Here is a 26,622-nt window from a genome sequence, read left to right as displayed (position 1 = left end):
AACCCCAGTGCAACGACTGTACTTGAGAACTTGTAATTTCCAATGAATTTTCTGGAGAAAATGGAGAAGGAAAAGGATATCTCAGTGCAGATGTACTTCAACATAAAAATGGGTGATGCAACCAAGGCCTTTGTCTTAGCTCTCAAGAGACATCTAAAACTTTATGTTAATATATGATGCAAATACCTTTTGTGTATGTGGTATGGGTGTAACATCTCTGTTACTCACACTTAGAGGAAATGAAAGAGCTCTTAAACCTCAGAGCTTGTAAACTTATCACTTTTGACATTATTAGGAAGCAAGCATAGAAAGAATTTCTCTTTCAAAAGGAAAACAAAAACCAAACACACCTCACCTCAAAACTATTCACCCCAGAAGTGAGGCAGAATCCTTGTGGTACCATTGGCCAGACACAAAATGGAGCAGCCTTGTTTTACAAAGTCAGTTGACATCTGTTTGCCTAAGACAAGCCTGTCCTGCCCTGACGTGCTCTTGTGCTCTCAGCAGCATCCTCAAGGCCTGATCTGATAACTCCCAGAGCTCAGAGGAAATCCATCTCACTCCAGAACTGTAATCATGCCATTCTGAAGCAGATGTATGTTCTTATCATTGTTTGCTTGTAAAGCAACAAAGTAATTTACTCTTGCCTAATCAATCTCAGCTGTTAAGAGTAAACACATTTGCTTTACACATGGTCTTTATTGTTAAGCTACTTTACTGCCTTTCTCTCCCTTCCACCTCCTTTAAGGATATAAGAATATTGCTTTATTTTCACATTTAGAAATCAGAACAATTCCTTTTTCCCTTTTCCTCCAGTAACACCCAAACCAATAAATTTTTGCACATTTATTTCCTTTTCTCTTTAATCCTCACAACTTTGTACATGGAAACAATAAATTACAAAATGGAAAAATAGTGTATTCAATTTTAAACTTGCATCTACGAGATAGAAAAGAACAAGCCAATGGATTTCTGCCCAAAACCAGAAATATGTTAACAGCTAGAACCTAATCAGCATTTTTCTCTGCCATTAGACTGGCAGAGTTTACCTTGCAGCTCTCAGCTACAGTTTCTCCCTTGCAGATGAACTTCTATATGCCCAATTCAAAAACCACATACAAAGAGAGGTAGCATCAGCATCCCATTTCTTTTCAAATATATTTTTCATCCTTCTATTTTATCTTCTTCTGCCCATGGCATTTAAGGCACTTATTTTTGCCAATTAAGTTATTCAAGTATTTGGGAAATTTGCCTTAAAGTATTTGGGAAAAGCATGCATCTATAAAAACCAAGCCAAACAACAACTTCTTTGTACCAAACTGTGAGCAGCTGAGCACTAGGGCAGGAATACCACTAGGAGGTGGATGTGCCCTCTGTGCTGTCAGTGCCCCCAGTTTGGGGACTTGCCCCCCCACCCCCTACAAACAAGTTCTAGTTTATTGACTTTTAGGGCAGACTAAAAGGCCCATTTGTTCTCCCTAGGTGGGAGAAGACTAAGAGAACCCTGGTGAGAAATCATAAAATTGGCTCCATTCTCACTTCCAAGAGCAGTGATTTGGATATTAATAATAGGAAAACTGAGAGAGAAGACTCTCCAGAGAAGCCTGTGTGTAAAACTGTTCCCAAAGTGTATCAGAAACAGAGCTGGACACTTAATGTCAGGGAGAAAGGGAGGAAGGAGGGAAGGAGGGAAGGAGGGAGGGAAGGAGGGAGGGAGGGAGGGAGGGAGGGAGGGAGGAAGGGAGGAAGGGAGGAAGGGAGGAAGGAAGGAAGGAAGGAAGGAAGGAAGGAAGGAAGGAAGGAAGGAAGGAAGGAAGGAAGGAAGGAAGGAAGGAAGGAAGGAAGGAAGGAAGGAAGGAAGGAAGGAAGGAAGGAAGGAAGGAAGGAAGGAAGGAAGGAAGGAAGGAAGGAAGGAAGGAAGGAAGGAAGGAAGGAAGGAAGGAAGGAAGGAAGGAAGGAATCCATTCTGGTGCCTAAACAAAAAAGTTCCCTTATTTTCAGAGGTGCATAGCACATACAAATCGCACTTGCCCAGCAGTCACTTGTACAGAACATCCCATTTGCTCAACTTTTTGGATTTGACCAGGCAGGAAGATAAAACAGACAGTCTATCACACCACTTGGAACCATGGGCAAATTAACACATAGGATCATGACACCTTCATGAATTTAAAAAAAAAGCATAAAATAAGTTTTTTAAAGCAACCTGTGTGAAGAGAAAATGCAGTGAAAGAAAGGAATATGATTAAAGGAATGTGAAATAAATTTTGAGTTTGAAAACAAAGATTTTTAGAAGCTGAATTCTATACATTAATTTTTTTTCCAGTCCTTGGGACTCATCATTTTAAATATGCTTGTTAGCTGGTATGTACTTGACAAAATCCTGCACATAATATGCTCTACAGAAAGAAGAGAATGAAAGGTAATTGCTGCAAACTTTCATTCCAGATGAAGGTGCAATAAAGACCTTCCCTCAAGGTGGCATATCAATGGGAGCCTGGTATAAAAGGTGTGGTGCTACAACAGCAAGGATGCACGCTTGTTCTGCCTGAACAAAGGTCTACAACAATTTGCAAAGCTAGCTGTGCGGCCTTATTTTCCAATTTGAATTAAAAATTGCAGTGGAAAGTCTTTTTTCAGTTAAATCTGAATATAAAAGTATCTGATTTAGCAATAATTCTAGTGGCTTTCTGTTTAGATATAAATGCAGATTCTCTCTCCTGGGTCATCACCAAACAGAAAGGAATTGTGTCACTGAAGAACACGATGTATTGAAAAATTAGAAATGCTCAGTTGACAGCACTAAACTACAACTATAGGTGGTTTATAATGATTAAAGTAGACAAGGAAAATATATTTCCATTATGAACTAAACCTTTCCAAAGAGTCAAAACCATGATGATAAAGAGGACTAATGTGGAATTAGTCAGAGCTACAATGGCAATACCAACATTTATCTTCAAGAGATGATGGCTGAACTTGTCAAATAACAGCCAGCAGAGAGTTCCTTACTGAGGGTAGATACGTTCCACCTCTACAAACTGCATATTTTATAATCTGCTTATACAGCAGCTCATCTGTACAGCTGTCCCTTCTTTTTAAATCCACCTGCTGTTTTAGCTGTGCAATAGAGTGCTGAATTCTGTCTTCAGGATCAGGAAGGGTGCAAAACACACAAGCCCCTGCTCTTCTGAAACTAAAGGTAAAGCAAACTGTTTGCTTTCCTTTTAACTAAATGCTCCTCCTTTGTACCCTACTTCAGCAACTTTGTGGCAGAAAAAGAGGCAAATTACTTGTAGTAGACACATGATGCAATGCACTGCATGATGTAACTCTATTATAGATACGATGCTGAAACCTTTCCCTGAAGCTGGCAAACATCTCCATGCTAACAGACCCCACTGGCATCCAGCTGGGCAGAAAGGTCAAGCTAAGAACATCCTATTGTAGGATCCATTGATCTCCTGTGAACTGTGCCTTGTCTATCAAATTAGTCACTTAAAGAAATGAAACAGTTACTTGGTTAAATGGCTGTTTCCCCTGGCTATTAGACAAAATGTATTATATCTCCAGGCATACGGTCAAATGATTGAGAGTTTGACCTAAATTTACTTACTGTGCTAAACAGCCATAGGAAAAAAAAAAGAATTATGCCTCACTGCCTACTGTCAGCCACAAAGAACATCTATCAGTCTGTAACTGCAGATGAAATGCAGTTTTGTACTTTTCTGTGCCAGCTTTTTGAGCAATTGCAGGTCAGGTGACAAAAGACATTTCAGAGAGTTTAGGGCTTTTTGTTGTTGTTTGGTGTTTTTCTTCCTGGAAGCTTTATGCTAACTCTTTTTGCACTTTGGGGATCCTAAAATGGTATGATTTAGAGGTGCTTTGACTAAGCTTTTGTGGAATTTCCACTTGAGACAGATGCAAGATGAATCCTTACAAAAATACCGATCTCAAAACAGCAGAAGTACAAACAGATCATAGTCTCACACATTCGCTACACCAGACTAAAGACATGTGCACTTTTTAGAAATAAGCTTTCAATAGGGGGAGGGGGCATTCTGAAATTTCATAGACTCCCTTGATTTCCAGAGCACCTGCTCAAAGCTATTAATATGCAGCCATTTGAAAACAGGTTGAGTTCTTTTATCATTATGTCATTTAAAAGAAAGCTGGCAAAATATTACATTCAGTTAACAAGACTGAATATTTCCAATTGAAATTCAAATGTTTTGGGCATCCAACTGTCTTTAACTCTTTGATAAATAGATATTCATATTCTGGTAACAATAGTTTTTCAGTCCATAACACCCCTGAACGTGTGGCTCATGGCCATTTTGAGAAGCTGCAGGGGATGAGAAATAGGGCTCAGGGAGTGATCTACACCAACAAAGTAGGGCTTGTGTGCAAAGCAGAATGTGTAGGTGAGTGCCTGTGCAGTCTCCCTCAACTCAAAAGTAACCTGCAGTTTTACTGGGAAAAGGGAGAACTAGGGAATGAACACAAGTGGGTGGCAAACCTAGATGCCACAGCTGAGAGGAGCCCAAGGACTAATATGAGTAGGGACTGCCTCTACCAAAAGTAGCAGGACCTGGGGCTGGTCTATGAGGTCAAAGGGTCTGGCTCAGTTTAGTGGAAGCATTTGCACCATGCCATGGGCAAAGCCTGTCAGGAGAAGAGGCCACTTCAGCACTAGAGGCTTCATCAGGTGACACTACCAGCAGAACAGGGAAAAAAGAACATGAAAAGTGACTTCCTGGTTGCTCATGAACAAGCATGCCCTAGTGACACACTTGGATAGCTGTGTGCATGTGTGTAAAACTTGTGAGCTTAAGGGACTGTCCTTGCAAATGCCATTTAGAATACTGTCTCTCCCAAATGTAGCTTTGCTGTTTGGTCTGTTACAACATTCTAACTGACGAGTTGCATTCAGTGTCATAGGTGGTTTAACTTGACAGAAATGTAACATAAAATAAGTTTTATTCATATTTCTGCCTTCATCTCCAGCTTCCTTTTGGCACCTCTCACCAGGCTCAACAAAAAGAGTTTATTCTTGGTTATTCCTTTAACCACTTTCCACTCACAAAAGCTGCTAACACAGGATTTTTTTTTTTTTTTTTTAGGTTTTCTTCTCTGTTCTTATGTGAATATACCTTTTTACAAAAACAAATGTCTTTTATCCCCAAGATGTAAAAGGAAAAGGTTGAGGAGAACCAAGTTTATTCCCAGTCCTAGGCACAGCCCAGCTTTATTTCACAAGATCAAGCAACAGGACATTCAACAACAGGCAGGGTGAGGGGAAGAAACACACATCCTGACACATTGAGAGCATGTTGACAAACTTCTTTAAACATCAAAAGGCTTCCTTCTTTTTGCAATTCATTTAAAGCTTTTGGTCCAAGGTTTTTGAACAAATTCTCCACTGGCAGTCCCTCACGGATTAATTTTTGAAAAGTATAGCTCACCAAAAGAAAAGCACTGCTTACAGATAAACCTTTGCTTGTGTGAGTCAAACCAGCACCCCCATCCAACCCCCATACACAGCCACACTTTAAAGTCTGGGGAAAATGAGCATTGGAGTCAACATTTTAAAGGCACTTTGAATATACATCTGGTGGCTCAAAAATGTTGCAGCCAACCCTTTTTTCCTTTCTCTAGAACATGATGCAGTGACCATTTCTCTAATGTTTCAGATTATTAAACCTGGATAATAATTCCTTGTTGCTGGCACAGTGAAGTTCTCTCCACCTGCCCCAGGCCCCACATCCCTCCCTTCCCCCCCACCCCCGTAATTCAAATCTCTGCTCTTCATATACCAAATAAAGAACTGCAGTCAGAGACAAGGGAGTTGCAGCTGAGCTGACAGAGACAAACTTCAGGTTATACAAAAGATCTCCTTACAAGCTATGCCAAGCAGTATTACAAGCAAAGCCAGCAATCTGAACCAGCAGCCCTCTAATTCTCACTGCCTGCACTGTATTCCTACCTTCAGCAAAAAATCCTTCAGGGCAGCAAGAATAGCGGTAAACCTGTCATTAACAGCCCCAGTACTGTCACATCAGTGACTCTCCCGTGTCAGCTACAGTCTTTAGCTCAGCTGTTTGCCTCTTTGGGGAGAACCTGCCCTGCCTGTCAGGAAATAGAATGTGTACATTGGTTCCTTCATTAGCATATACAGAGCAGAAGTAAACAAAACAGCCCTGTTCTTTGGGGAATTGTGTTTATTCTTAAAAAAGAAGCCAAAAGATGCCTCTGTGAACAGTCCTATATATGAACCAGCATGGTAGGATTTACATGTAAATAGATCATGTAGAGTAAGCCACTGTGAGTCGTTTCCTTTCCCTGCATCAGCACTGGGAAAGAGGCTGTTTTTAGCACGTGCTTGCTATAGAAATGTGTTTCCAAAACACATCACTGAAGTCTTTGAATTACAGCCAAACAATTGGCTGAACCTCTAGAAACCTACCAATCCTTACCTTGGGCACTGGCATCCAAAAGGACAAAAAGCATAAAAAAAGACCTAATTTTTCATGTCTCATCAGCCTTTGTGCCATGTCAACACCAACTGAAAACAATCACCACAAATCAGCGAGCATACCTGTTTAACAACAGTCCTAGGTGCTACCCAACAGCATCTGAAGAGAGAGAAATTTTATAAAAGCAACTTTTTGGTACAGTCAAAGCATTTATACCCCAGCTGAATTGTTGCAGTGGCAAACTTGTGGCATTCTCATAAAGTAACACAACATCAGAGAAACTTGAAGCATTAAGACAAGTTTTGAGGCGACCAAAATTGTTGGAGCTTCTTAATATCTCTGGCCACCTAAAATACAGTGGCTAAGAGGTATCACATGAGAGTGAGTAGAGAAGTAACAGCAGTGTCGAAATTTACTTGGTAGTGTGGTTAAGAGGCAGAAGAAATAAAAAGTATAAACATCTTCAATTTACAAAGCTCCACAGTACTGAACTTGGCAGGAAACTATTTCACAGCATATGTCGGAAAGCTCAATTACTTAAGTACACTCAGAAATCCAAATTAATCTAATAAAATACTTAAACCACTAAATCCTCGTGTAGGTACTCTCATTCAGAATTATGCTGGATTTTATGTTGTTCATCCTGAATTCTTTTTGACAATTAACTACTTGGAAGAACGCACTTCACATCAACTACAAGCCCCGTTCTTACAATTATTTGCATCCCAAAAGGAGCAAAGGTGTGACTGAGAAAACAACAGCACCTTGTACCTGAATATAGGGCCGTGAAAAAAGAATAGATACAGGCAAATGTATGTGTACCCCTCCCCCAGGCATGCTGGCTTTCCTAGCATTGCAAACCAAAGAAGACAGAGAAATACAAAGCTACATAAAAGTTGAGTTTCCACAATCCAACAAAGATATCTTTCCGTATCCAGTGCTGACAAAACAGAGATTTTTATTATGGAGTAAGCATCAGGATCTCCACAACAAAGCAGTGCCACCAGCCGCTGGACTTAGGTGTGCAATGATGTACATCTTCACTGGTGACAAATCCACAAAAAATCCGTAGACCATGTGCAAAAATAAAATACAAGTTATAATCCACAAATAAGATATACGCTTAGCAGGGCTTGTCAAACATTAAATGTTCTTAAAAGGGTCTCAGCTTTGTCTGTTCCTTAGTCAGAAATTATTTTAAACAACTCCTTTAGCAAAGCTTTAGTAGCAAGGAGTTGCAGAGAAGACAGAGGAAACCAGAGAAAGCTCCAGAATGATCTAAGACAGCTTTCCTGCTAACACCATTCCAAGAAATATAAAATTCTACAATTCTTCTCACAAATTCTCTTCATTAGAATTGCTCAGCTTTACTTCATTTTGGTTAAATTTCTGTAAAGGAGCCTTCTCCTTTTTACATCCCTTTTCTCTGCCAACACTGTTTGCAGCAACCTTGTCTCTGGTGGTAACACAAAACCAGAACTGCAAGTCTATATATAAATATGCCATAAGATCCCCATATCTGTTGGGAAATATGAGATTCAACTCAAACATATTTGAAAGAAAGTTTAGAAATCACACTTCATTTTTAAACAAGGATTTCAACTCTCATTTTCTTCCTACTTAGTATTGCAAAGTCCTCCAAACTCACAGCATAGTGCCTAGACATCGAACCACCTTATTCTTGAGCCATCTTACATCTGGATTATTTTTATTGCCAAGACAGCCTGAGCTTCTGGGATCCTGCTAAAAAGAGGCGAAAGAGTGCCTCTTCCACAACAATTTACTCTGGAATGAACTTGATGGCGTTAGCAGCAGGTGCTGTGAGAGAAGTAAAAAGCCTAGGAGGAGATCCCCTGCTGCTCTTTGTGTTCTTAAGGTCTCATTCAAGCATACACCCGTGACAGCTTCAAGGTCTACAAGCTGAACAATATTCCATGTCATTTGTTTTCTTTACATATATTCCAAGACTGAGAAAAAACAGTTGTCACAATGGGCAGCTTCAGATAAGTGAGTCTGACAAGTTTTCTTGCTTCCTCCCATGATTATACTCCAGACTATGAGTTTTGCTGAAAATGAAAACCTCTATTTTGAATTCCCTATGGAGAAATTCTCCATTTTTCATTCCTTTAAGAAAAAGTAATTCCAATGAGGAATTTACTCAGCACTTCTTACTTGTGGAAAGTAGTTGATGCATGTCTGAAAACAGTTATACGAGGATCTGCAAGAAAGTCTTGCCTGCTTTGGTAGGTGGAAGTAAAGAACCAAACCCTGAACTTAGAGACATTCTTTCTTTAAAGACATTCACCATGTCAAAGCTCTGCATCTGGAATTCCTCAGCAACTAAATGAAAATCAGCTTTTTTAATGCAAAGAGTACAGTAAAGATAATATAGGTCAAATACTCAGTTATCTACTGCCAGAAACAGTCAGCTGCTTTTCTACAGTATTAAAAGTTTTTGAAAGTTGACAAGACTGGGGGTTCTCCTATTTACATTAGAAACATGACTAGGAACAAAGACAAAATTATCTAAGGATAAAAGTAGATTATTTTCTTTTAATTGTGAGCCATGAGTCTGTAATCTTTTAGAGCAAGCCCTTTTTTTGGTGGGGAAAACACTCAGATGATTGTTTGTAATTGAACACCAAGTTTTGGCCTGTTTTGGTACAACTGGATCACCTAAAAATGCTTTCTTTTATTTGTCTGTCAACAGCTCCCCACTGCTTTTATTTTCAGTCTCTTGGTTTTCATTTTGCATAGCTTGATATGAAAAAAAGAAAAAAAATACAGTCTATGTTGATCCAAGATGCTCACATCTGTATCATGAGGTTAATAGGATTATGCCAACATGGAAAATATGTAGAAAACATGGTAACATAAATACTTTCTGATACCAAGCGAAAAATATGAAAGCTGACACAGTAGGTTTTGTGATGCAAAAGTATTTCACAATGTCATTTGTGGACCATTCATTGTGATAAGCAATGGCAGGGACATCAACTTTGTTTCAAAGTATAAATCTTGGATAGAAAGAAACCTAAAAAGCCATCTGCATTCATCTGTAATGTGTCATTTCGCAGACTTGAATATTTGCTAAGTGTCTATCAAAAAATTCAGAGTCAATTTTACAAAAAGAAACAAACTGTTAGATCTGGAGGCTGAGGACTAGAGAGCACATAGACACAGAACAGACTTACAGCAGGAGCAGAATTAGCATGGGCTCCCACGTACTTGACTGGGTCTGAAGAAAACCCTCATGTGTATAATTGTAATCTTGGTTCTCATACACCTCTATTGATTTTGTGTCCTGTCAGGAAATCGTGCAAGACTGCCCCGTTGTCTCTCTCCATGTGATGGAAACATGTTACATCTTATATAATGGTATGAATGTGCACCAAACACCACATGGCTTAGGTCTACATAAAGTACTGATCCAGTGCACACCATCTTTAAATTTCCCCTGATAATATTTGAAATAGTGATGAAAATTGTAAGACTGTTATTTCCCTCAACTCCTTTCAGTCAAGACAAGGCACTACAAATTATCACTGGAATTCTTACTGAGAAAAACTGTTTCCTGGAGGCACTCACCACCTAAGAGAAGCTGGGAAAATTTGGGTTAGACATTAAAGGAATGGAGAGCTGACAGCCAGGAGATGGGATTGGCTGGAAGCAGCAGCTCATGCTACTCCCCAGCAATCGTAAAGAGGATTTCACAGGAGCGCTCCCTATACGTCACACGCTATCAAGAAGCCAGAATGGATATAATCCTATGAATCATGTATGGATGAAACATCCTGGAGCCTGTTACCTCTCCATCTAATGTGAATCACTGCATCCAGCTGTTGAAGTAAACTTAGTGCAGGTCCACAGCACAGCATCCCTTTTGAAAAATGAAGTGGGGAACAAAGGGAAAGTGGATTTCAGATATGGTTCCTCACTATCATTTTTTTTCATAGTTAGTCTCTAAACAGAAACATTAGCATTGACTGACATAATCAACTTCTAGTCAGGTTTTCCTGCTGCAAGATGAATTAGGCTGTTTCTGTATTCTCTTCCCACACAAAATTGCATATATCCTTTTTGCTTGATGGAGAAATTGGAATTGGCTAACATTAGGCTCTTACATGACAATTAAGTTCAGCAGTGTTAAAAATGCCTTCATTCAGTTATTCATATTACTGAGATTGGGTTTTCTGTAGCATAATTGCTGCCATTTCAGATACACTATAACTAAAAAAAAAAAAAAATGTTTTTTATTCTCTCTTTCTTCTTAAAAATCCTATTGAAGCAAAATTTCAGTGAAAGATTAATGCAAGACTGGGGGAGATAAGTTTCCAAGAAACAGCAAAATTTAAGTGTTAATTATCAGCATGAATTGAGACAAAGTTCCTCCTTAGGATGTTTCTATCCTGAGGTTCCAGTAGCAAAGGGAAGAACTTGCCTTTCCTTCTTATCTTACATACTATACTAATTAATTTACTTTAAACAAATCGAGAGGTGTTATTTCCCTGGCTTTCCCTCTCCCTATTGTACATTTCCTTGCACTGATTTTAATTCAGAGCTACATGCTTTGGGAACTATTTAGAAAGGGTTGGAGTTAAAGAGGGTTGGGGGTTTTTTTGTGATTTGGGACTGATTCAGTAGCACAGTTCAATTACAACTCTTTGAGTATTTACAAAAAAAGTGGAAAATGCTCAAGACAGGCAAGGAAGAAGCAGGCAAGGAGAAATGCCTGTGTCACACTTAGAAAAAGAAAAGCCGTTTTCCTTCACCTTATGAAAAGAATGAAAGCACACAATTTTTCACATGACAAGCATATCCTGATGGATATTATAGCTTCCAGTGCATGCAAAGCAATATATTTTAAAGGTGATATACAATTTAAAAAAAGAACAGACCCAAAACCTAGAACAAAGTAAACAAAAATAAACAAAAACCCCAACCAACCAACCAAAATCAAAACCAAAAACAAACCAACAACAACAACAAAACAAAACAAACAATAAACCCCTCAAAAACCCAAAACCACAACCAAAACAAAAAAAAAAACAAAACCCAAGCCCAAACCAGACTTAATCATTCTGAACTTCCCTATCTTATAAAGGAATGAAGAAAACCAGAATTCTTTTGTAAGACTGCACTAAAAATTATTATCTCTGATCTTCACTACCTTATAACTTTTTATAACAAGGCTTCCCAAAGAAATGATCCTTATCTCTCTCACCAGTAATTTCTGAATCAATAAACTAATTTCCTCAAAAACAGTGATTTTCATCAAGCATTATGATATTCAGTAGTTATGCTAAGGAGGGAGAGTCTCAACACCTCAGCAGAGAGAAAGGCTGTAACTTTTGTTCCAGCCTTACTAGACAGGCAAAAATGCCCACACAGCAACAGTGTTGACATCATACTATCTCCAAAAGGCATCAGCTGGATCTCACATCTTCCCAGACACCAAAAACTCCAGCTACTCAGGCAAACCTGTAAGAAACCAGGGTCTGTTTGTTCTGCTTCTGGTGGAGTGACATGATTGAGAACTGCTTTCATAGTTTTTATAAAGGCAGTTCGATTAACTTACATACCTGAGTAGATGATCCAATCATCTGATTTAGTTAATCTAAATTCTTCTTCTTCCTCAGCATTTATCTATGCTTTGAAGACACAGGCAGCATTCATCACATCTGCAAGACAACTCGACATGAACAAACTCCTCCTATGAAAAACATTCTCAAAGCCATCCATGCATCATAACATAAAAGTTTATGAAAAGAAAACCCCACATATAATTTAAGCACATGGCAATTATGATAGAGTGCATAAGGTGACAGAGATGCCCCTTCAGGTTATCTTCTGCCAGATGTCTGAGATCTGAGGAGATCTGAGTGGGAACATGTATGCAAAACCCTTGTAACTACATTCAGCAGTCACAGTAATTTTTCCCTTGGTCTCTTATTTTGTTACTAATGTTGGTAAAAATAAAAAAGAAGTGAAATATTTCTAAAATGGAAATAAAAATCTACAATAGCCAAAGTATCTTCTTGTCAACAAAACTGTTCTAGTTTTGGCAACCAGAGGAGCTGTGGTGAGCACTAATATGTGAATCGTTCACCCATCTTGTACCCTTTGTTATTAAAATTGTTCCTGTTACTGCTTGTTTCTTATTTCATTGCTGTTTTCAGTAAATTGTTCTTATCTCAACCAATGACCTTTGCTTTTCCTGCCTCCCACTCTCCTCTCCATCCCACCTCAGGGGGAGAGAGACAGGAAGTGAGCGAGGGGCATGTGGTTAGGAGTACTAAATTGGAGAATACCATTCCTAAACCACAACAGCCTTATTTGGTGCCCGATGCAGGGCTCAAAGGGCTGAGATAGCAACAGGTCTGACCAGAGCAGGTTGGAAACAAATTTGATCTAAACATTTGTTGTATTAGCTTTGGAGCCACAGGTCACAAAGTTGTTTGGTCTGTTCATGTGGTTGTGGTACCCAACCCTTATATATTCCCATAAGTGCTCCTCATGATGTTCTGTTTCAGAGCAGGGATTGTGTTCTTGCTGTACTGCAGCACAGGGTTTGGAGTGTTTCAGTGGGAACACCACATTGGGGAATACCATTCCTAAACCATGGCACAAAGAAATTATTTATTGTTTTGTTTGATAACTAAGTTTAACAGTAGAGCTGGAGAAAAATACCACATGTTGCTGCACAAGAGGCAGTGTGATTCCGTAAGCAGCAATATCCAGCACTGGGAGTTTTGTCAGCGTGTAGACTGCAGAACCAGAGTTATTCTTTGGGTAAATAATTCATGCCACATACTGCTTTAGGGAATTGCATGCAGCTCATTTTCCCCCATAACTGAGAGGACAGTTTAGCAAATGAATTAAAGCTTTCCATCCTGATGTGCAGTTGTGCAAGAGAACAACAATGAATTCACAGTTAGGGGAATAGGTTTTCTCTCGCTCCTCCCTGCTCCATATACAAGCAAGACTAAGCCATTTGTTGAGCTTCATTTGGTTTTAAAACAGCTTTGATGATTCAAGTAACACTCAATTCAAATTAGCACCACAGTCTCTTATCCAGCTTTGTTGAACTGAAAATTTAACATAGTATTATTAGCAAATAGCAACACACAAAAATAATCAGTCTGCTAAACATCACTTCTTTCATCAAACACCAGAAAGGTTTTCCTGTGATTTACTACTTAATTACAGCTAAAATCATGCTGTAGAAGAAGTCCACTCTTCATGGATTTTCCTCAGATTTCTTTATGTGCATTTTTGAGAAAGTTTATCCTAGAATTAGGCTATGGATTAAAGCCACCCTACCAGATATGACAAGGAGAAGCATTCCTCTGTAGTATACCTAAAGCACACAACACTTGTAGGCAACGTTCAGAAGTACAATTTATCAAAATCTGTGAAAAGAGCACAAACACTGATGACAGTTTAAGGTCATCTGGTCACTTTTTAACTTTCAAGCACTTCATTTTGCAGGCCTGTCTGTGCTAGCAGACATACTGAATAATATCAAAGGTTTTGTGAAGACTTTGGGAAACAGTTACCTCAATAAGCAACCTGAATGCCATCTCTTATGGATTTCTCACGCCTTTCTTTCATTTTTTACAGTTAATGTACTTAAGTGTTTGTTCTCCAGTCATGGATGTGCACCTGTAACTTCATGTTCCCTTTGGGAGATCATTTGGGACAGGAGAATTAACAGTGTAGAGCTATGAGACATTCTCTCTTGAAATAACAATTCTAATTGTCACGCTCACTAGAAAGGTATTAATTGACAAAGCCCAGCATAAATTTTGGAATCCCAGAGGGAAGCACCGGAAAGACAGACAAGACTCTACACTGGCCATGGACACGTGGGCATTTAATTGCTCTCATAATTGTTTCAACTAATGGAAGACAGCATTTACCCAGTAAATTGATTAAATCTTTTCTTCTATTTTTCTGCACACTAAGATTACATTTCCTTTGTGCCATGATAAGCAATTGCAGGTAGAAAGCACCTCAGAATTACCCTATGTGCAATGAGGAAGAGAATGTAAAAAACTTCAACTGAATTGCAGGAAATACCTGCAATCTCTACTGATTCTAAAAAGTGCCTGGCAAACATATGGAGGGAAGAAGTCTAAGTCTACCTGCCACAAGCCCTGATGCCAATCTCTCTTAAATCCTATTAAAGTGAAGACATGCCCACAGCACCTTCATACTGTGATACATGTATATAATGACACACGTTTCACAGAGGTTCTCTCTCATTACTTCATTTTTTCCCGCTCCCCTGCCCCCCAAAAAATCCAACTCTCACAGATGTGCTGGATTTTACACTCCATTCCTCAGAGCACCAGTGGTCAACCTCAGAACACACATGGATCTGACCCACAACTTGTCCTATGTAACAGTTTTACGTGTTCCTGTTTCTTGGAATCCTTCATGGTCTTCAATTTTGCCATTTAAAGGCAGACAAACAACTAAACTAAACAACATATGTTACTCTGGAGTATCTACCTGAAATTCCCATGGCTGCTAATGGCTTGGGCATTAAGATCATAGCTGTGAATATTTAACACGGCAGACATTTTGATCACTCTGGGTTCCCAGGGATTCATTCTGTACCTTGTTCCTTTCTTTACAGCAATGAACCACAATGCAAGTGTTGCTTGTTTTGTTTAAAAACACAAAATTACAAGAGCTGTTTGTTTTGAATTCTCTCTCACACAGAAAGGAGCCTTCAGCAGCGTGCAGACTAAACACCGGCCCAGATTATCATGAAACCATGATTTCACAGCACTGTATCACAGAACAGAATGTCCTATTCCAAAATACAATTGAAATACTTTTTTTTCTCTACTGATACCAAGCTTTCCCGTGGTAGGACGTGAACCACATGCCTTCGGAGGCTACATTGTTCTTAATCGTTGTTTTCAGTCAAGGCATTTTCTGCAGTTCCAGAAATGGAAACAATTCTGCAAAGATTTATACAACACAGAGACATCTGATTTTCACTGTTCTGATTTCCTAGGGCTTCAGATTTTGTTCTGCGTATTTCATAATCTCTCTTCCTTCCCAGTGGCCTGCTTCCCTACATATTAGGATTTTGTCACATTTCAGGAATGGTATTCTCTAACTTAGTACTCTCTGGCCAGAACCACGACAGATTTTAATTTTAGATTCAGACGATTTAAGATTAGTGCACCTGATAAGAAACGTTTTAGGATGTTTTCCTCCTCTCCTCCCATTAAGAAAAACAAGAAACTCTTACTTTACACACATTTCCAATTCTGTGCACTTCATGCAAATGTTAGCTGAACTATGGTGCAGAACTGCAATCTGCTACAATGGTGTACAATTTAGTTATACAGTACTAAGATTTTCACTAAAAGCGTCCAATTACCATCTAGTTTCCTACTCATTGGGATTTTGAATTTTATTTTTAAAAGGAAAAAAGGATTTTGTGATATTCCTGCAGAAGTGCTTATACACAGATAGTAAGGTGAGACTTCTGAGAGGATAGTCCTACTTCAATCTCTCAGAGATGGTTCACAGGATCCTTACAGGAGTCTTTGTCTCCACTAGCTTAAAGCAAAAGGGAGACCCTGAAATGAAGTGACTAAAGTTATGTGGTGTGACCATCATGATTTACATTTGTAGAAATATTTTTTTTCTGAGACCTATCTTAAAATACCAACATGGGTACAGTCAAGTACTTCAGCATATAATAAACTGGTTATGTCAACACAAGAATCAGGTCCAGAGTTGAAAACATACTGAATGGCCCTATTTTATGCTCAAAGCTTATAAATGTAAAGCCTAAGAAAGTGATTTTTGAAATAAAAAGATTTTTAAAAGAAAAAGAAATTCGACTTTCTAAGGAGACCAGAACCTTCACAGTAACTTCACTGTTTTCTGGAACAACAAAACAACAGAAGGAAAAAAAACCCACTACAGCTTTTTCTGAAACTACAGTTAGGGCAACACAGCTTGCCACTGTTAGAACTAAACATAAATTAGGCAAAATACATATCCAGTGTGTTGAAGCAACAGCTGAAGTTTGATATTAGCCTGGTTGAATCTCTGCCAGCATCTTAACATTTGGATACATATTTGAAACTTACTTAGACATCAAATCAAACATGTGTACCATGCAGATTTGCATGCATAACCTTCTTTTCAGCAATGAAATTTTGTCTGAATAGCCTTAGATTTTAGCAATTACTCTCTTTCAGCTTAAAAGAAGGAAAGCTCTAAAAGGCAAAACCACTTTGCTATTCAACTGTATTCAAAAGTGTTTACACCCTGTAAGAGAACCCAAAAGCAAATCTGTGCTGTCCCAAAGTGATTATTTCATATTATATTTACTGCCTATGACCTGCTGTTCCATATGAATGGCCACACTGAGCCAGACTCTCTGTGACAACAGCTAGTAGCAAATATCTGGATAAAGAGCACCAGAGGAGGGCGAGCACGAAGCGATACTACAACATGTACCTCAGTTTTTCAGGCACTTTCTGCACCAGAGAGGACGTTTTTGCCTTCAAAACGCCCTCATGAGATTTCATTTGCCTCATCACTTCTGAGCCCAAGCCTACCTAAAAGCATTTGTACTTCCACATGGCAACAAGTGCCCCAGGATTATCATCCTGGTACATTTCCAGCCTGCCACTGCCTCAGTATCGCTTGAGGCTCCTCCAGTCCTTGGGTTATGAGAAAGTGTGGTTACTCGCTCCTTCGTCACCTTTTCCAGGATTTTACAGTCTTCTGTCCTCTTCACAGCCTTGTTTTCCCCAGCCTTAAGGAGGCCAGGTTAACCAGCTGGGGTTTGTGTGGGAGCCATTCCACATCTGCGAGTATCCCTGCTGCCTGCTCCTGTTGCAGTGTGAAACGAGGAAGTGAATATCGGAAGTGCTCTGAGTTTCGGAGGGGAGGCACAGAGGTGTTTTAGATGGGTATGAGCCCATTAACTCAGGGTTTTTCTCAGTCAGGGTTAGAAACTTGGCAATATCAGCCTGGAACTGGCTAATTCTAAATGAACTAGCCCAAAGACAGGAAGCAATTCAGCAACTTGGAGCAGCATTTTGCAAGTGCTAATTAACTTAGCTTAAATTTTTTAAGAAGCAGTCTGAGCTAAGTAAAACAAACATGTTTCATGCACATTCTTCTGGCCATCTTTTCTCCTAGTTTCCACTCTCCCAGAAAGCTGTCATAAAAGGCTCCCTCCCTGGAGTCGTGCCCTGTTTTAGCTCCACTCATTTTTCCTCCTCCAGACTACAACACACAGAGAAACAACTTCTGCAATTCCTCTTCTCTAGCTCTCATGCACCTGGCTTCTGCCCAATAATTTTATAGCAAGGAAAACCCCCACTTAACTCTTTTCCAAGTTTCCAACTTCCAGATTTTTTTCCCATTTCCCTCTGTCCTACAGTTGTTTTCAAATCTTGAAAATGGGGAATATCATAGGAGAAGGAAAATAAAATTGAAGGTGGGCAGGAGAGGTATTTATATAGTCAAAGACATCAGGCGATTATTTTTATGACCCCCACAAATCAAAAAATAACTGAAAAAAATTCAAGGGCAATATCTTATGGAGACATTCTGAAGAGCATAAATCACTCCCAAGCAGTGTGAAAAAATGGGAATTGTGTCTGAAACAAGGTAATGAGGTCAATTCCTAGAGTGAGAATTCAGGACTGGAAAAATTATCCGTATCTATCAGGAGTCAAGATTTTCCTAACCATGTAGTAGAGGCTGTAAAATTGCTTCTCAGATTGCACTCCTAACATAGAACTTGTATTAAAGGAAGAATAAATTTCACAGTGAAATTTTCCAGTCAACATTTTATGGCACAAAGAAGGAAGACTGAAGTGCAAAGTGCACAAATCTCCATCAGACATGTTCTGAAGGTACAGATTCTACCAGAACAGTAGCTGTAAATTACTAGTAAAAAGTATGTAATTGGTTTATAACTTTGTGACATTAGAACCCGCTAATGAATAGCCTTCTGAAATGGTCATCTCATTTCATTAGCAAGGAAATTATCCAGTTGTCTCTCTTCTCCACAGTTCTTAAATTCACCCTGCAGTGCTCCACATGAAGACACACACACACAGTTGAAACAGAACCTCTGGGCATGTTTTTGAGCTCCTCCACAGCAACTAACTGGACAAAAGCAAACCCTAACTCTGCTCATACATTGGAATTCTCTATGAGAGGCCCTGAAGATCCATTACCGGTTGTCTCACGTGTTTCTTGCCCTTACACATGCAGCTAGTGAGAAATGGGGATGTTCCATATTGCATTTGCTGTAAGCTATATACACTGGACACTGAAAAGGATGACCAGAAATCTTGCAGGATTTAATTTACAGTCTTGCATGTTGTAAGCCCCTCAGGACAGGAAACTCTCCTGGTTTTATGTATCTATAAAACAACATGCATACCTATGACACTGTATAAATAACAGGATTAGATTAAAAACATCTGTAGACACTCTGGCTGATCTATTGTCTTTCTGCCTGCTGTCTCTTCATAATTTTTGATGGCAAAAAAGCCATTTCACACAACAAGAATGCTGGTGGTGCTGATCCAGCTATATATGAATCTGTAGCAACGTGTTAATAAGAGATTCAATGAATAGAGAAATTAAAAAATTATAATAATCTGTCCTTCAGACATGACCTCCTGACAGGTTTCCACTTCATTTTTGTTTACTTTTGGGCAAGCAAATATAGGAAACATGGATAACTCAAAAGAGTTTCGGAAATGGGGTAGGAGGCAGTAAGGACAACATTTCTTTGATGCAGAGTTAAGACTGTTGTGATACAGCTTTTCTCTGGCTGCCCAAAACTGTCAGCAACGATTCATCTATTGTAAATTGCTTCTGTGAAAGCAAAAATAATGTATGTCCACAACATGGTGATAGTCACAGAAGATATAAAGAATTCACATGCTGTGCAAGTATTGAGTTCAGAAATAATGCTAAAAGGGAGGCAGACTGTTATTGATACCAAGCAGGGAAGGGAACAACTACATTTCCAAGAGAGAGGCAAAGAGGAATCCTAAATTTAGAACAAAATTCAGAACTGAAGCCAAGATACTGTCACCACCAGAGCTGCGTGAACATCTCACAGAAAACCCTTCAACAGTTTTAAACTCAGCTCACTTAGGTTTAGAAGAGGGGGGGGAAATCAATTCCCTTCACGTGAATCATCTCTGCGTCCTTCAAATCACCACGTAAAAATTAAAAATGAAACACTTCTCTCCCTGCCCAGCTATATGCTTTTCTAAATTGATTACAAGCCTTTCCCTTTGACTCCCTAGTCCAACTTCTGGCAGCTGGTCACACGGTAGGTCTGCTGAATCGGATGAGTCTGCTCTGCTTTTGCAGTACACCTCAGGCTGCTCTCACAAAAGACAAGCATTAATTAAATTTGCTCCATCTAATAAGAAACTTCACTTTTGCAGTAAGGAATTAAGAACAGTTTGAAAGATAGAAGAAAATGCTGTAAGTGTGAAACTGCATGACAGATGTTTTCTTCAAAAATGAGATGATCCAAAGATGTTCAGTCGGATCGTTTCGCATGCAAGTGCTTCCCTCCACCTTTCCATGTTATTCTCTCTATCCAGATCTATTCATATTTGATCTCATCCATTTTCCTCTGTCCTTGCAGCAAGTAAGTGATTTACTGATGACAGTTTACTTCTACAGTTTTATGCAGAAGTGTGGTGTCTCCTATTTGACTTTTACCACTAATTTTCCAACACTTTGAAGCCTAACAAGAAAAAAATGCTACGGAGCAGAACAATTCTCCCCTTTCTCTTCTGGGAAAAGAGAGTTGCACACATAGGTACAGATGTATGAAGGCATACATATAGAATCCACATAGTTTCCAAATGTAGATTATGTGAAGCCTTTACACTGATAATAGTTTTTTGTCTTTCATGTCACAAGTCTGGATACCAGAGACTTTTGCTCTGCAAAGACGACAGAATGCTCAGTTTGATCAGGACCTTCACTTAATAAACATCTTCCATAAAAACTGAGATTGTCTAGAACTGAAATTAGAGTGTGAGCAAAGTGCACTCCTGCCTGCTACACAACCAGAGGGTGCCAGGCCAGCTTGCTAGCAAGGGCTTAGCAGGTGTAAGGCACATCTGTTGCAGCTGGCAGCATTTTATATGCTGCTGCTGCATGACTGCAGGTATACTTAAACCCTTCTTCCTCAACCTCCTCCCTGTGCCCAGGAAGGGACTGACAAGAAAATAAGTCAGAAGCTTAGATAGTTTATTGCTTACTATAAGGGATTTTTATTAAAACACATGAACTGCAACAATAAAGCACCTTGGTGAGTAAGGACAGAATCAGGTTACCACTTGAACCAGCAAAAACAAGAGAGTCTCTGGCATGTTCCTGCTGCTGCGGAAGCAATCAGAAAAGGAAAGCACTAATGAAAGCTCTGAAAAGAGTAGCTCTGAAAACATCAAATCCAAGAGGGTCCTAAAGTCTAATCCCTCAGCACAATACAACCTTTCCTGCTACACACAGAGCTCCAGCATTTAATAAAATCAGATTGTGCTTTTTAAATGTGGTCCACATTTGGGAGTACTATTTATTTGCAAGAACTGCAGACCATTAACTCTGGGCCTACTAATCTCTATGGATCCATCCTAGACCTGCTGCTGGTTTACCCACATACCTTTTTGTTTCTTTTTCAAGCTCTAGAGAAAAGAAAGCCACAATTTAGAATTAAAATCTCAAGAATGCCAGAAACAGCTCACAAGGACAGTTCATCTGTTTCATAACAAAACCCTATTTATAAAACACTCAAGTATTTCTTTGGAAGTCAGGAATTTAAACAAAGAGATTTTCAATTGTCCCCTTTTTAGGGCTTTGAGATTAATTTCAACAAGGAGAACAAGCTCCTTCATTCAGACTGATAGGTAAGGGAGAAGGTTCAGATACTTTCTCTAGCATTTAGGGGTCTTTTTTCACTGTATGACATTAAAAGTCTTCACAACTTATTTTGAGTACACTAGGAAGAAGAGCAGCAGCTGTGAAGTTCTTGGCCAAAGTCAGAAACAGTTCCTCCTAGACTTGGACGGTGGCAGGGAAAATAAAATGGAACACCACCACCCCACATACACACACACCACCTCAACAAAGGCATTTTCTGCCAAAAGATAAAGAAAAATAAAACTATTAGACAAAGTCCAGTCTTTTTTGCCAGAAGACTACTTAGGAGAGAAGACAGAAAGCAAAAAGGGTACGGGACACTTACAGGAGTGTTGAGCATTCATTTTGACTTTCCATTACCCTGAAGAAGAGTGGTTTTTGTTCTTGCTAATACAAGCAACTGCTGAAGAAAAACATTAATTGACCATCAGCCTTTCCCTCTCCTGTAAGAGCAGTTAAAAGTTTTCTGGTTAACTTCCTATTCTGAAGGGAATCAGCTCAAAAATCCTCTCTTAAATCAAGCTTTTCAGCTGGGACTTCTTACCAGTTGCCTACAGTTATTTTGCAAATAAGAGGAGGAGAAAGAAAAGTCAGAATTTTGTATACTCTTTCAAAACTCTCTTCTTTATCCTCAACCAGCTCTTCAAATGACTCAGACCAGTTAACCACATGCAGTTATTCATCCATTCATCACTACTGTACCTCTAGTCACTTAAAACAGTTGAAAAATATGACTCCCTATGCCTTTTGCTTTTGAAGTTCTTGATAAGGAATCGTTTTAATACACAAAGGACTTGAGGTATGGAGTTCTAGCTAAATCACTTCCCTTTTGCCGTGGTTCTTAAGCAAACCAGCTCTGTCCCACACTGTGTCAGTACTTTCTCTCATCTTGCTGTTCTTCACGTGACTTGAACATGGAGAGTTGACCCTGAGCTGGACACCAGGTGTCCACCAAAACCACTCTGTCTCTTCCCTCCTCAGCTGGGCAGGGGAGAGAAAATATAAGGAAGGGCTTATGAGTTGGGATAAGGGCAGGGAGAGATCACTGTCAGGGGAAAAAACAGACTTGACTTGGGAAAATTAGCTTAGTTCACTACCAATCAAAATCAGAGTAGAATAATGAGAAATAAACCCAAATTTTCTTCCCCTTTTCAACTTCACTCCGAAGTTCTCCATCTACTCCCCCCAGTAGCACAGGGCTGGAGAACAGGGAATGGGAGCTGCAGTCAGCTCACCACAGCTTGTTTGTGCCACTCCTCCTCCTCAGCAAGAGGATCCCTTCCCCTCCTCACTCCAGTGTGAGTCCCTCCCACAGGCTGCAGTCCTTCAGGAACAGGCTGCTCCAGCATGGGTCCCCCAGCAAACCTGCTCCAGCTTGGACTCCTCTCTCCACCGGTGGGCAGGTCCTGCCAGGAGCCTATTCCAGCATGAGCATCCTATGGGTTCACAGCCTCCTTTCAGGCATCCACCTGTTCCAGCCTGGAGTCCTTCACAGGTTCCAGGGGGATCTCTTCTCCTCTCTTGACCTCCAAAGGGCACAGCTGCCTCACCATGGGCTGCAGGGGCATTTCAGCTCTGGCACTTGGAGCATCTCCTGCCCCTCCTTCTGCACTGACCTTGGTGTTTGCAGAGTTGTTCCTCTCACACATTCCTCCTCCTCTGTCCAGCTGCAGCTGCTATTTCACAAGGGTTTTTTCTCTTCCTTAAATCTGTTATCCCAGAGGCACTACCACCACCACTGATGGGCTCAACCTCAGCCAGCGGTGGATCCATCTTGGCTGGCATTGGCTGTCAGATGTGGGGGAAGCTTCTAGGAGCTTTTCACGGGTCTTTTTTAGGGCTTTGTCACACAAACCCAATACACTTGGTGTGTATCTTCTGCTTGCATTATTAATACAGAAAAGCAAAGCAGAAATTTTATCTGGGGAAAGGTTTCTGCCTATTTCTAGAACAACAAAAGGCAGAGGAAAAAACCCAGAAATTATCCCAAGGATGAGTTTCATTTCTGTCAAAGTACATAATCACCCCCATTCTACATTGCCAAAGTTTAACCATACAAAATGCCAAAAATAAAGTATAGAAAACTTTAACACATACTCACTATTAGCAATAAATGATTAAAAACATCTGCATGGGAGGATACATGGCAGGAAACACAAGGAGTCATATAAACAATGCTCTATGATTTATCCTAATACAGGGAATTGCAGGATGAAGGCTTTTAATCAGGTGGTCTTTAGCTACAGCCCTGCTGTTGGGGAAGCATAAATGTTTTTTATAAAGGCATAATACAGCATGTGCCATAAGATGAGCCTTCTTTTTGCAACAAGATACGTTTACATTCATCACAGCTATGTGCATGTAAAGTTACAAAGACTTTCATAGTTTCAGTCCTGCTTGCAATGGTAATTTCTTTTTTTACATTTCTGTGTTTAAATTTACGTACCAACTTCCAGAACACAGAGAAAGGCAGACACCAAAAGGATTTCCCAGTGAATCATTTCTGCAGAAGGAGCATAATAAGCTCTTTGAGATACAAATCTGTCTTTATTTTCATGTGCTATATAGCATGAAGCTACCAACAATAAATCCTAAGAGGAAAATAAGTAAACATAGCAGTAGATTCCATCTCAGTTTTCCTGTATACTTTTAGCAAAGAGAGAAGAGAGAATCATTGGATACAGAGAGGCAACATTTGAGGGAGACATAACTACTACAAAGCAACGATAGAACAAATAAGAAGAAAAGATTGATGCCACCCAGTTCCTTCACACTTCAGAGTGAAGGAGGCTGTAACTGCTCAGCTGCAATTTGGATGTAGAGAGGAGGCTGGTGGGCTGGTACCGAGTGACAGCCACTGGGATCTTTAATGACAAGCTGCCACATAAAACAGGACAATGCAAACTGATGAATCACACAGACTAACAAGGAGGTACCGAAGATGAGCAGCCCAAGTGTGAAAAATAATTGGCAAGATGAAAAGATATTCCCATGTATTGTGCATATGGGAAGGAGATGTGAGTACAACTGTCTGGGTTTAAGGCTTCCTATTGGAAACACAACACCCTGGTAAGCAGGACTGGAAAATTATCTATGATGTGTCACATGTTGTTTAACTGCTAATTCAAGACCAAAGCCTGCACCTTCTAGATCCCAAAACAGTTTTAAGTAAAGAAGATGCTCCAACTTCAGTGAATTCTTTTCCATTGACATTTGGATCACAGGTTCTCAGGATTTCTAAGCATACTCATTTTTGTTGAATACAGTACCACAAAAATCCAGAGGTATTTTGAAGAATTTCCTTTCCTTTATCCAACTATAATCTCTAAACAAGTCAGTTATTCAGCAGTTTAAGCCCTCTAGATGTGTTCTGCACATTATCAGGCCAGATGCACAGTCAGTGATATTATTAGACAAGCCCAGCACAAGCCTTTCACTGACCAAGCTATTTTTTCCCCAAAAAATAAAAATAAAAACATTGCTATGTTTTATAATAATGTCCCAAAATCCTATCTATCCAAACCACTATCCCCCAGTGTCAATCACAGTTTTACCCCTCAGAACCACCATATCCTTCAGCTGCAGTTAAGAAGGTTACTCACACTGTGTGCACTGCACATGTAACAAATCATGAAGGGAATCCTCTGCAGTCTCTTCCACTAAAGAAGATGTCTGTACCTTACATGACAAACCAGGATTACATGATGCACCATCACTAGATTCTTTGCCCAAATTCTTAGGAATCTCAGCTTGACTCACTGCCATACTCTAATTTGTACAACAATAAAGCTGTCTTTTAAACAATATGGTGCAGATTCAATAATAAACTCAATATAATATTTAAAATATTTTAAATAACAGAAAACTGATTAATCAACCAATGCCAAAGCTACTCAGACCACAATATTCAAGTAGGTCAAGACCTGCTATTTTTGTTTTTTGAAGTAAAAAGGACAAAGACTGGTACATTTGCATTGTTCCTTCACCAGACAGATATGGGTTGCCTAGAACTGTGACATCCTACATTCATTTTGTCAGAAAGCACCACTTCTGGATGCTGATCTTTCTGGATATAGTCACTGGAAAGGGTGACAATGAGTAGTTTGGAAGATGTAAAAATGTCATGTTTCTTTCACACTCTATCAAGACCTGAAATGGTGGACTAGGTCAGGAAGATCATCAATTGCTACTATGGCAGTGCTTGTTCTTGACCAGAATGGGTCAATAAAAGAGCTGTTTCCTTCCAGGTGGAACTCTGGGCAGAGACTCAGGCCCACTCCAGAACTCAATAGCAGAGCTCTCTCTTTGTTTTACGAACAAGTGGATTCTTAAAGTGGGTTATTTACTGAAAGAGTTGTAAAGCTCCAAATGGTGAAACTGTCTCCGTTTATGTGCTGTGTTGAAGAAAGTCAGGCTTGGCACATGTTTCTCATTAGCTGTGCTAAAGCAGCTCAGTTCCCCTAGAAATTCCCAGATTCTCCTTTGCAATAGGGTAATCTAGAAGGCCCCTAATTTTAGCTCTTCAGTCTGAAAGGGCGGCACATACATAAGTAGTGCTGAGTGAATGCTGCCGAAATGTCTATGATTATGTGGAATGCTAAAGAAAGTGGGCTTTCTTGGCATATACAACATCATTAAATCTTCCAAATAATGTCTAAAAGCAAGGAAGTCTTACAGATATTTGTGTAATGCATTTCACACATGAAGCATTCACATTGCTACCTTACACCTCTGTCAGTGCAGCCAGCTGACACTGTGTGATCCAGGATCCCAGTCACACAACATGTTGCAAAATGGTCACAGCTAAAAGCTGGTCCCTCTGCAACCCAGTGCTGTCTATGCCCAAAGTTTAGGCCAACATCAGCATATTTTCAGGTTAACCCTAGAAGCTGGATGCCTACATTTTTAAATTTGTTATTACTTCTGAATAGGGAGAAGTAAAATGGGTCAAATGCGTGACATAGTTTATCTAGCGCTCATTATAACAAAAGTGGTGTATGCTTTCATCTGACCTTCTCATTTTCAGGCAGATTAAATCACTTTTGAACTGTTTGCTACTTTTTTGAGAACAGCTTTCAAGATGAGGTAATTGAAGGAAACCTATCAATATAGTATATATTTTCAAATTAATAATGTTGACATACTGTTCAAATAAACCCCCAATTTAGCACAATCTGTTTTCAGACAA

At 39.6% G+C, this 26,622-nt stretch overlaps 1 protein-coding gene across 2 annotated transcripts in view; it reads right to left on the bottom strand.

The window, feature by feature from the left end:
* Positions 1–22,978, bottom strand: part of JADE1 (jade family PHD finger 1) — an 87,699-nt gene extending 64,721 nt beyond the window's left edge. Inside the window, exon 1 of one of the 2 annotated variants that reach the window (XM_069012666.1) lies at positions 22,800–22,978. The gene's annotated coding sequence lies outside the window, so the exon portion shown is untranslated. Of the gene's footprint in view, positions 1–355; positions 575–22,799 lie in introns of those variants that run through there. The other variant, XM_069012665.1, reaches the window with a different exon arrangement.
* Between the last annotated feature and the right edge of the window lie 3,644 nt (positions 22,979–26,622).

The sequence above is a fragment of the Aphelocoma coerulescens genome, chromosome 4, assembly GCF_041296385.1.
Source record: "Aphelocoma coerulescens isolate FSJ_1873_10779 chromosome 4, UR_Acoe_1.0, whole genome shotgun sequence".
NCBI classification, from domain to species: Eukaryota; Metazoa; Chordata; class Aves; order Passeriformes; family Corvidae; genus Aphelocoma; species Aphelocoma coerulescens.
This window is presented reverse-complemented; position numbering and strand designations above follow the sequence as displayed.